The sequence below is a fragment of the Solanum tuberosum genome, unplaced genomic scaffold (genome assembly GCF_000226075.1).
Source record: "Solanum tuberosum cultivar DM 1-3 516 R44 unplaced genomic scaffold, SolTub_3.0 scf00123, whole genome shotgun sequence".
Lineage (NCBI taxonomy): Eukaryota > Viridiplantae > Streptophyta > Magnoliopsida > Solanales > Solanaceae > Solanum > Solanum tuberosum.
Window position 1 is genome coordinate 988,021 of NW_006239048.1, and position 12,821 is coordinate 1,000,841.

Consider the following 12,821-nt stretch of genomic DNA (forward strand, 5'->3'; position numbering starts at 1 on the left):
AAACTAATAACATCTTTCGTAGTTGTCTTGACAACTACTGAGGTTGTCCGGACAACTATTAAAGTTGTTTGGACAACTACTGAAGTTGTCGGACGACTAAAGAAGTTGTCCCCACAACTACGATAGTTGTTGGACTAAAGTGTAAAAGTTAAAAGCTTGGGACTATTGAGAAACATCTTTTAACCTAATTAATACTATTTGTCACTTCTACCCAATTTTTAAGACTTGAAGGACTCCTACCTAATTGACTAACTAGTTTGTCCCTTTTAATAGACCTTCCCGTTTCATATCCTATCATATTGTATGGTATTATGTTTGTATTGTATTATATTATATTAATTTAATATATATAATATTTGGATAGATTGTAGATTGTATTATTTTTCATCCTTACATAATGTCACACATTCATAATTTGAATGATAAATCTACTAGAAAAGTAAGATACGAGATAGAGTTACTGCGAAAAAGATAGGGTAAAAGATGAAATATAATTATTAAATAAGAAATAAAAACAAAATGAAAAGAAAATATTAAGGTAACAACGTGATCACACTAAATCAGTCGTTACATAAAATGAGTCTTTCCGTTGTTACCTAAGATGGATTTAACCATACTCTACAATAAAATTTAAGTAATAATAAAAAATAAATGTTGCATTTACACTAACAATACAATACAATACAAGGGGTAAACAACCATCTAAATGAGGTGTTAATCACTGCTTGTTCAATAAATAAATGGGATAATTTTAGAGACCTCCCTCCAAGTTTTGTTCTATAAAACTCATCTCCCATGTGGTTTACGATATTACGTCTATCTCCCTTATTTCATTTTCTTGTAACCATTCTTTAAACCTATTTAAAATAAATATAAATTATTTTAGATTTGACAATTTTACAGTTCTATATGCTAGCTTAGATCTAATTTTCAACGATTTATCTCTATTTCTTGGATCATTTTTCTTCTTCGCTCGTGAAAATGTTTAACTAGAACAAAATCTGATCGTTCTTATCGGATTTCTCTCTTGGGGAGTTCATTTTTATCTTCGATTTGAAGAAATTATTGCCGGAAAATGATGGGTTATTGTGGGGGGGGGGGGGGAATCATCAGTGAATTGGTAAAGGTAAAATGGAGATGAAGAGTTAATATTTGGTGAAAATAGTGGGTCAGCTTGAATAAAGACTTTGATCTTTGTTTGATAAAAAAACACGCGTATATATATATATATATAATACTATTAATGTATTTGTGCTGATTTATTTTTAAAGTATCTGTTAAATGAGTTATTTTTTATATAATATTTATTAATATGAAGAAATTAATATATAGAAGGGTAAAATTGTCAAATCTAAATTAATTTATATTTATTTTTAAATAGGTTTTAAAGAATGATTACAAGAAAATGAAAATAAGGGAGGTAGACGTAATATCGTAAACCACAGGGGAGGTGAGTGTTATAGAGCGAAACTTGGAGGGAGGTCTCTGAAATTATCCCATACAATTTAGGATCAAAAGTCAAAACGTATTAAATTGATGAGGAAGGGGTTTGTTATAATAAGCATTCTTCAGGTTAAATTTTAAGATTATAAACTAGTGAACTTGTCCGCGCTTTGCGCGGTTATGAAAGACGATAAGATATCAATATATATTTATTGAGACATATAATTGATTTCATAGAGAAAAATGTTTGGTTAGTGGTTAGATGACCTTCAACAAAGTCATACGTTACTCTTTTGAACCAAAAGAAAATATAAACTCACGACAGTAAAAAGAAAATTATAAATACAAAACAAAAAGAAGTCATAAAGAGAACTACAAAAAAAAATGCAACATTATTCTTATAATCTTAATCATTAAAAAATAAAAAGAAAAAATACAAAATCAATACACAATTTTTCGAGTTCTTGTCGACATCCATTCCCACAAGCCGATCACCATTCAATAGCATTCATTTTATTCTTCAAGTCAAACTAAAATATGAATAAAATAAATACCGAAAACATAACAATTTAAAAGGCTAATGTGATCATCTCTCCAAAATCTTACAATGCTTCTATTTATAGGACTATAATATGAATAACAAATAATGTCATGAATATGACTATTAATTATTTTAGAGTTTATGGTAATAAAAATTATGAGAGTAATGAAAATAACGACCATTAAGTTTTGCATTAAAAATATGAAAGAACGATTGATTGATATATTTATTATTCTACGATAAAAAAAATTATAAAAATAAATAAATAGAATTATGTGCCAGAGATTATACTCGTAAAGATGAAAAACTCAAGAGACTCAAGGCATTATTGTGTGGATTTTAGTGTTATTTAAAACTTGTAGTGAAGGATTTGTAACTGAAAATTCATGGGAAAAAATATATTTAGACATTTTTGAGGAAGTTAAAGGCCAAAAAAGAAAGAAGAGAAGAGATAATTATGTCCAACAAAGTCATAACTTACTATTTTGAACCAAAAAAATTATAAATTTACAACAATCAAAACTTTATATAAAATACAAAAAAAAATGAAATAACTAAAATAAATAAATAATACAATATCATTCTTACGATTTAATCATTATAACATTTTAAAAAATATAAAATCAATGAACAATCTTCCAAGCTTTTGTCGATGTCCAATTCCACAACCCACAATCACCATTCAATAGCCTTCATCTTATTCTTTCAAGTCAACCAAAGCATCAACATAATAAGCACTGAAAACATGACAAATTAAAATGTTAATGTGCTAATTTCAACAAAGTTTTACAATATCTCTATTTATAGGACTACAACCTAGAATACCAAATAATATTATAAATTTGACTATTAATTATTATAGAGGTTATAATAATAAAAAGTCATGAGAGTAATGAAAATAAAGACCATTAAATTTTACATTAAAGGAAATTGAAAAATGATTTTGTAGCAATTTCACATTAAATATTTGATATAAATTTGCATTACTTGAATTTCTTGTCAAGTTCTTACAATAAAATTCAAGTAATAAAACTACGACTTACATATAGATAAAATTCAATCCGTTCATCAAATGTCATGACAAAAATGAAATTTTTCCATCCAACAAAAAAAAGCACATGCAATAAAACAATCAAATCTCATATAAGTAAAAAGCTAACATATAAAATAAATTTTTTTAAAGTTGTTAAAAAAAATTGAGATTCTTGTCCAAAAAGATGAGATGACTTCACCTAGTTAATCCATAGAGACAAATAAATTTGATCATTTATTTTGTAAATTTTTTTTCTAATGCGTCTATTTATAGGACCATAATATGAAATACCAAAAGATATCATAAATATGACTATTAATATGAATTAGAAGTTATGATTATCAAAAGTCATGTGAGTAATGGAAATTAAGACAATTAAGTTACTATATTAAAGAATATGAATAAGTGGAGTAGTAATTGTTCATTTTTGTACAATAATCTATCTATATATATAAAAGGAGAAGAAAAAATAACACATGTCAACACCACAAAATTTCAGAATTTTAAATAAATAATAAATAATTAAAAAACTATAACACATGTCAATAATTAGAATTAGAATGACACATGTCAAATTTTTAGTTTTTTAAGAAAAATAAGTTCCCACGTTTTAAAAAAACAGGGTGATTAGGAATTTAATTTTTTTAATTAACTAAAACAAACAGTAAGCTATCTACGGTTTCAAATTTCTGCGCACAAAGAAACTTTTAAAACAATTGTATTTTTGAATAAAAAAATTGCTTTCCAAATTACAATAATCCGTAAATGAATATTGAAAGAATAAAAAGAAATCTAAAACTACCTAAAATTGAGAATAATACTCCACTTACTTAAACTACCCTACATCTACACGTCTTATCTTGTTCAGTGGATCCCTCTTGTTCCTGTTTAGTCCCCTTCATTTCGGAAGCAGTTTCTATTTCTACATCTCTTTCTTCCTCACTTTCCACCCTTTCTTCTGTTTTTGAGGCTTCTTTCAGTTTCTTAGTAAGAATGGGTGAGGGTATTCTGCCTAAATAGTAGACACAGGTAATAAATAAGAGAATACTAAAGATCCGAGCCATAGAATTTCTCAATTCTAATACAAGGTACTTATTAGATCGAATGTACTTATTCGATCTAATAGAATGATTTTGCCGTATCCAGACTAATACCAATCCAAGCCATTTCATGAATAAAATGTGACCAATTAACCAACCAACAAAACCACTTGTTACAAATAAGATCTTGTTGTTGCATCGAAAGAGATAATTATGTCGAGTAGACCTTGTTGTTGTGAGAATTCTTAATTCATGAGTTGTAGGGAGAGATTTATGTCACCACAAACAGAGACTAAAGCAAGTGTTGGATTCAAAGCTGGTGTTAAAGAGTACAAATTGACTTATTAGACTAGAAAATTTTAGAGCAAGGAAAGAGAAAATTTTATCTGGTTTTGCATGATTATTATTGCTTTCTCTACCTTTCTTCTTATTTTCTTATTAGTCTTTCTGGCCATTATCTATTAATTTATGTCTACATTACTCCATTTTTTGCTTGACTTGTGATCTATTGAAGTTTAAGGGATAAGAGATTTGAGTGTTATAAATCGATCCTTCATTCATATTATTCTAAAGTTTAATAAAAATAAATTGGTGGTTTAATGAACTAGATAAATGACGTTTTTATTCATTACTTTGAGTTTCAAAACTATTCATAACACCTTTAAACATTTCTGAATATTAATTATGAACAGGTACAATCAATCAAGAAAATGTTATGTTGATCTGATGCATTGCATAAAATGTACCATGATATAATAACATGAAGTGATCTAAATTTTGAATTTGTTTTGCTCTCAATATTAAAATGTGTTCTTTAACAAAATTAAACACTTAAACTTAAATGTTCTAGGTGTTCTTTTAAGTATTTTGGGATCATTGTATGTTCATTGCACTTAAAGTGATTGCTCAACCAATATTTTTGACATTGATGAACAAATTCTCAATTCCGTTGATGCCTTTCTTTTCGATTGAGATGGTAAGCGAAAATCCATTTTTTATTAATCACTTTCATATTTGTAGTTTTGAAAAATGTAATAAAAAATAAATAATAATTTCTAACACTTGAATTTCAATTTATGTTCACATAACATATATAGATTCACATAAAAATAAGATTTCAGTTTATGTATATTATACAATGGTGATACTTCAATTCTTTTTTATGATGCTTGTGGTAAATTCTTTTATACAGTAATTCTTATGCAGATTCTTGATTTTTTTAATGCAATAGAGGTATTATGTTGCTTGTCCTTATTCATGTTTCATGTTGTCTCTCACATTTTGGTACCTTTATTTTTCAAAAATTAAAAAATATATTGGTAAGAAAACATAAATCACGTGTTTAATAAATTTGAATGAAATAAATTAAAAATTCAAATAAAAATATAATAAATTATGTAACTATACATTGGTATTATTATGTGAAGGATCTGCTAAGATAAATAAACAAAAGAGAAGTTCAACTACATATAGCTTCAAATATATATATATAAAACAAGATAAAATCAACATGTTAATTTTTCATATATTAGATAAGACTGAAATTTTCAAGGAAAAATCAATTAATCAAATTTAAAATAGAAAAGTAAAAATTTGTTTACATGCCTAAGAATTTTGGAAATAACGAAAAATTAATATAGATAATATTTACTATTTCATTCATATTTCATAAAGCCTAACAATGTAAGAAGATTGAATTTAAATTAAAAACATAAAGTATATATACTATTAGATTAGTTTAATTAAATCAAAATGTTAAGTATATGTTTAGGTTAAAAAACATAAAGTATATATTATATTAATCTTTTAAGAAAAAAGAAGAAGAAAAAAGAAAAGAAAAAGGAAAAAAAAAACTAAATAAAATCACGTCCTTGACCCCCACATCCTCACTAACTCACAAACACCCACATGCATAATTTTAATATTTAATAGAATAAAATTAAATTTCAACAAATTATAATATTTTTTTAAACAGTTTCATTTTCAAAAAGAAGTTACACACATTCTTCTTCTAAGATCCTATTTTTTTGAAACTGTATTTCAAAATCAGAATTTTAAATTTATTTTGCTTACATCTACTTAAATTTAAAATTATTATTAATTATGTTTTAATGTTTAATAAAAAATAATAATTCAAACCAAAAAAATTAGTAAACTAAGAGACTACCTAACATGATAAAACGTTAGCAATTTGATATTAAGAAAATAAATCAAATTCTTATAGTTATTTATTTTCTTATAGTTTTTTTAAGTTTTTAAATTCAAAATTTTGAAAATTGCTTTTATTTTTTTATTTTTTAAAATAATACATCAGTTTCGAGAGTAGTTTAAAGCTTTAGTATTTATTCAAATCAATATCCTAATCAATTAGCTTTATTAATTTGTAATCAGTTATAACAGTACATTACCGTTATGTATAATGTTTGTGTGTCTATATAAATAGAGAGAGAGGGGACGTTTTCTTCCTTTTAATAACTCCACAATTCAAATTATTGTAATAAATAGATCAAAATTTAACAAAAATAAAATAAACTTACTAACTCACAAATAATTTTAAAGCTAATTATAATTTTCAAATTAATTTTATACTAATTTTCAAAAAGATTTCTACAAACAAGAATTACTATCCTATTTTCTTTAATCTTTGCATTATATAATATAGGAAAGAAATTTAAAAAAAATCAGTTTAAAAAAAAAAAAAAAAAGGAACCCCCCACGTTTGCATTTTTTTAATTAAAACAAAATAATCTGCATATACATTATATGGAAAAATTAATATGTAAAATTTATGAATTAAATTAATTTAACATTTGACAATAAAAATAAAAAGGGTAAACACTAAAAAAAACGATACGGTTTTGGAAAAATAAATAAAAATAAAAAGAACTTAACTACTTCTGAGGGATCCCTTTTTTTTTTTTTAAAAATGGTAGTTATTCAAATTAGTATCCAAACGTGTAAGTTTTGAAATTTTGAATAATTAATTTTAAAATTTAAAATTTAAAAGATAAAACTAATTTGCCTATTTTCTCAGCACGTAGCGTATCCTTCAATTTCTCCCCTCTTCATGTAGTCTTTACTTATCAATTAATTTATAGATTTTTTAAAATATTGAATTAATAAAAAATATTAATTCTAATATCATTCTCATTTCGAGATAAACTGGTTTGCAACTATCCTTATTAATTTCATCTTTTTTTTTATTTTTTATAGATAAGGTGGTTTGTAACTATCCTTATTAATCTCAACATTAAATGTTTTTGTCTAAATAATGTGTATAGATAATTAATTTGAAATTAACAAAACATATTGAACAAAAATATAACACTGTGGACAAAATTCTAATAATTTAAAATACAATTGATTTTGTGCATCCTCAAATAATTTTGATAATATTGTTCAAAAATTAAAATTAAAATATAATATCTATTTTGTTTTAATTAATGATTCCATTACTAATTTGCAATTTTCACAAAAAAATCAAACTTTTAATTAAAACAATATACTAGCAAATTCCAAAAAACATCTACACATAGCCTACCCTTCTGTCTCACTTCATGTAATTTTTACTTATTAATTAATTTATAATTTTTTTAAATATTTTATACTTATCAATAAAAAAATTAATTTTATATACATTCTTATTTAGAGATAAGGTGGTTTGCAACTATCTTAATCAATCTCAATTAAAAAAATCTATATAGATAAATAATTTTGAAATGAGCAAAATATATATTGAAAAAAAATAGCATTTATGGAAAAAATTCTAATAATTTAGAACAAAATTGATTTTGTGTATCCTTATTTTATGAATTTATATTTGTTTGATTAAATGAAAATCGTTTTGCTTTGCAAATTTGAACTAGAGAGGAATGTGCTAAAGAGGTTGCAATATGCTTTGCAAATTATATTTATATTCTTACTAAAGTTAGAGTCATCATTTTTAATGCTAGATTCAAATTCAATCTATAATTAATTAATTAACACAATTATCAATCTAACACACACCACATATGCTATTATTAATTTTCATTGAAGTTGTTAGAAAAACGTGTGGTGTCTGTAAAGACTGTATCCCCACTCCACATAGATTAGGATAGCATCAACTATTAATATAAATCAAAACGTTATATATGATTGCACCTAGAATTTTAATACTCAATAATAATTCATATTAATTATTTTTAAATTAAAAAATTATTCATTTTAAAATATCCGCGCAACGCGCGGGTACGTATGCTAGTAATTTAAAAAAATAGAAAAAAATGTCAAAAAAATGAGAAAAAAAGATAAATATGATCCTTGGCCAAAGAGAGGTGCCATGTCACTTTTCTTTTATCTAGCTTTATATTATATATAGATTTGAGTAATCAAAAAAATAAATACAAACTCCTAAAAAAGAAATTTGTTAAATTTGAAATAGAAAATACATTATTACCCATTAAAATAAGACCTGTTTTTAAAAAATATTTGAACTTTGCAGGTCTATTATCCCCTAGAACAATTTTACATTGGTATTATAACTTCTTTTTTTTGGCAATCTACATAGAGAGTGTATGAAATTTAAAATAATGGTTATAATATTAGTTTTGTGAGTATTTTATCATAAAATGTATTTTCTTGTTTTATTTTATTTTATAGTTTTAACCTTTTTATTCTTATTCTTTCTCCTATTTTTTTCCTTCTTTATTTCTTTCTCTTTAAAAAATTAGTTGCAATCATCTGCAGAATTCCACCATTTTCAGTGTCTGCATTCTAGTCACAGCTCTACCCACATTCTTTTACTATTATTATTTTAAGGCGGGAATGACCTGGGAGGCCCATGTACTTGACTTCGTTTGTCACATGGACCCTTCTACTCACGACTTTGCCAACTGAACCCTCGAACCCACCGAAACACAACATTTTAAACCCATCTAACCGTTGACCAAGTGTACGTGTCAACTTAATAGTTGAACTGAAACAAACACGTGCTTTCACGCGTTAAAGGAGCGTAGACATAAAATTTTAGACTAAAAACAATTATAAGAAAAAGAGAAAAACGAATAAAAAGACAAAATAAATAAATAAATATAAAGTTTGTCATTTTTTTGTTTTTTCTCCCAATTTCTTTTCTCTATCTACCCATCCGTTCTTCCCCAACCCAATTCCCATTCTCTCATTTTCAGAAATCCTTTTCAGAGGTAATTGTTTCAATGTTTGTGAGATTAAATTGTACGGAGAGAAGTTATTGGGAAAATGGGGGAGCCGGGGAGGGGTAATTTTTCAGGTGGTGAAGTGACAAAAATTCGGTGATTTTGGAGAGTAAAGAGTAATTGTTGTATGTCTTTGTGAAATTAGGTGAAGTGTGTTGTGTAAAATTATATGAAGATGTTAAAGCATATTAAGATATTTTAATGTGGTTCGTCGGTATTAGAGAATATTTAGATACTGTAGTGTGGTTCGTCGACAATAATGGAGGAAACGGATTCATGGTGGTTCAAGTGGGGGACGGAGACGTTGGTAAAAAAATATGACAAAATTATGAATGATGAAAATTTGGAGAAGAACGGTGGTTTATAATTATTTAAGGTAGTGTTTCAGGTAAGGATACAAGATTGCAATGGTGTGTTTGGTGTAAAAAATGGAGGGGAGTAGTCAAGGATAGGAGCAGTGAAGGAGAAACATAATGAAAAAGAAGAAGAAATTAATTTTTTAAAATAAAGTAAAAATAAATGATGTGTCATTAAAAATTTGATGACATGTTATTTTTACCTGTGTTTGAAGTGCACGCGAAGCCAAAAGGGTTTAAAATGTTGAGTTTCAGTGTGTTCGAGAATTAAATTGGCAAAGTCGTGAGTAGAAAGATCCATGTGACTGTGCACCAAAGCAAAGAATATCACATATACTCTTCCACTACCCCAAAGCAAGGACCTTTTGGAGGGAACTCACACTCCACAACACTTCCAGGGGAGAGATAGTTCCCTCAAGCATGAATGCAACCAACATATATATATATATATATATAGAGTGACCCTGGAGATCCATTAAGAATAAGCTATTCAATAGATGGATACCAAGGAAATTGATATTCCTGTTCAGCCTATGACATTTGTGGCTAGGAAGAAATAACAATGTATTTAATGGAAACAAATACATAGTCAAAACAAGTCTTGTGATGACTAGTGTTATTGAATACCACCTCCTGATCGACACAACAATAAGAAACAAAGAAAACATCTATAATTTGTCCAATGAGTACCCCCACCTCAAGGCAGGCACTTACTTATCAACTCAACATAGCTAGACGGCACAACCGGAACCTCTCTGGGGCTTGGAGTCATTGGGGGAATGATAAAACATCAATTATGCAACTTGGTCAAAAAAGTGTTGTAAATCTCTAACAATTAATCCATAAATATGATTAGGAGAGGCAAAATCAACTTAGTTTGGTTTATTTTTTAATATTAGTTGCGACCATGTTGAACAACTTACAAAAACATGTTCAATTAACAAAATCAAATAGTAAGTGATTTTTTACACATTGATAATTTATAATGACCAAATAAATAAAAAATCATGCTATTTCAAGAACAGAGACATTATTAAAAACATAAAATGGGAAAACCAAATGTCTTCCTTTGGTTTAGCTTTTTTCTTCCCTAAGACAGAATCCTTCTTAATTATTTTATTTTCCTCTTTCAAATAATCAACAAATTAAACAAGAAAAGTACTTTACAAATAATTTCTTCAAACCGTTCAAAAAGGTATAAATAAAGTATCATACTGTATATATCATTGTACACATAAATTAAAGTTGTGGAGAAGATTTAAGCCAAGGGACTCTTTGAGTCTTGTTAAAAAGAGGTGCCAATTTGACTAGTTAAGGTCAAAGGGTTCCTTGAAATCAGTATCCAAAATCATCTAAGCCGTGTTGACACTTACATTCCAACTTGATAGGCATACGGCATGCCAATTTTAATTTTAAACAATTATATCATTATTACAATGTAGAAAGTAAACATTGATCAAAATAATTATAGGTCATAAACTAAAGGTGTCTTGAGTAACCATAAGTGTGGAATAATATAAGTACAATCCAAAATTGGTGATATGATTCAAGAGCATCTAAGAATAAAATAAATATAAGTATGCATCATTGTGTGAAACAAAAAGACTAAATAATCATAATAAAAAAAAAGTCTAGTGTTGTGGATCATACAAGCAACTCACTTTGAAATCTTCATATCAATTGCTACTAGCACGGTCACGGGCTTGGTATTCAAATCAAGATCCACCTAACAAATGCAACAAGTGTAGTATGAATATAAAAAAATAACATGTGTATATATAACTAAAAATGTATACCTAACATGTATCCCAACAAAACAGTAACAAGGATTATTGACCTTTAAAAATACTTGTTTTCAACTAGTACTGCTCATAAATATTCAACAAATAAGGTATGTAACCGCTCAAAAGATAAAATTACCCAAACAACAGGTTAATACACATAATCAACATATAAGGAGAATATGCACAAATTCAACCAAATGAGCATAAATAAGTGACCTTTATTATTTTTTCTATCATGATATTTTTTTCCTTTGATATTTTCATCATATCTTATCTATTTTTGTACGTTTCAAACTTTTATTAAAAACGTTTTTACTAAACTGAGGGTCTTCAGTGTTATCAAAACAATTAAAACAATTTCTCTCAAAATGGATATACATTATTGTTGCCTTACCGTTGCCTAACGTCTAGTCGTTACTAACTTGTCAAATATGACCGTTCCTTTTACAATCAATTTCCTCTTCAATTGGTATTCAATCCCTTTTGTGATAAATGTCTTTATGACTTAGCAATCGTTGGCAACTTCTTCTCCATTATATATATATATATATATATATATTGGTCATATAGTGGCTTTAGAGAATATATATGAGAAAATCATTTCTTCATCTCCTCTTCCTTCTATTGCTGAGTTTTATTATTCAAAGAAACTTTAATATTGTTCCTGCTTCTAGTTTATACTAGAAGAGCTTGTTGAGTCCTGAGGGATACACCTTATAGGTGAAATATCCTTCAGGACAGTGACTTACACGCCTCAAGCTTTCGAGAATATCATAGTGTTTCTGTGAATGTACAACAAGATTTACAACAATCTGAAGGATATTTCATCTTGTTGTCATGAATCACGGAAAGAGTGCAACGTACAAGAGTAGTGACGTGGTTGGATGGGCATACACTGATTGTGTTGACTACAAGTCTTTGTTATTCGGTAAATTTTTTGGTAATGGTGGTTCTATTTTTATTATAGTTTCAACTATAATTGTTTTCGCCAAATTACTCAACCTTTGGAACTATGTTGATAAGGTATGTAATTCTTTTTGATGAAAAGAAGCTTGGTTACAAGTCTGAAACTTTTTATAAAATCATTCTGAAAAGAATTGGGAAAATTGACAATCTTGATAAAGCAAAAATTAATTTAGAAAAAACAGAGGATATTTTGTTGCGGTCGTTTCCCAAGTAAATGTTGTGGCCTATGTGAGTGACTGAGTGATAGATTCTGGTGCTACAAGACATATTTGTGCTAATAAAATTAATTTTGTGTCTTACACTGAAGTCAATAAATGAGAAGAACTTGTATATCTTGGTGATTCAAGAACCACTCAAGTTCTTGGAAAAGGTAAAGTTCCTCTTAAACTCACATCCGGAAAATATTTAGTCTTAACTGAAGTGTTGCATGTTCCTAATATTCGAGCCAATTTGATTTCTGTGA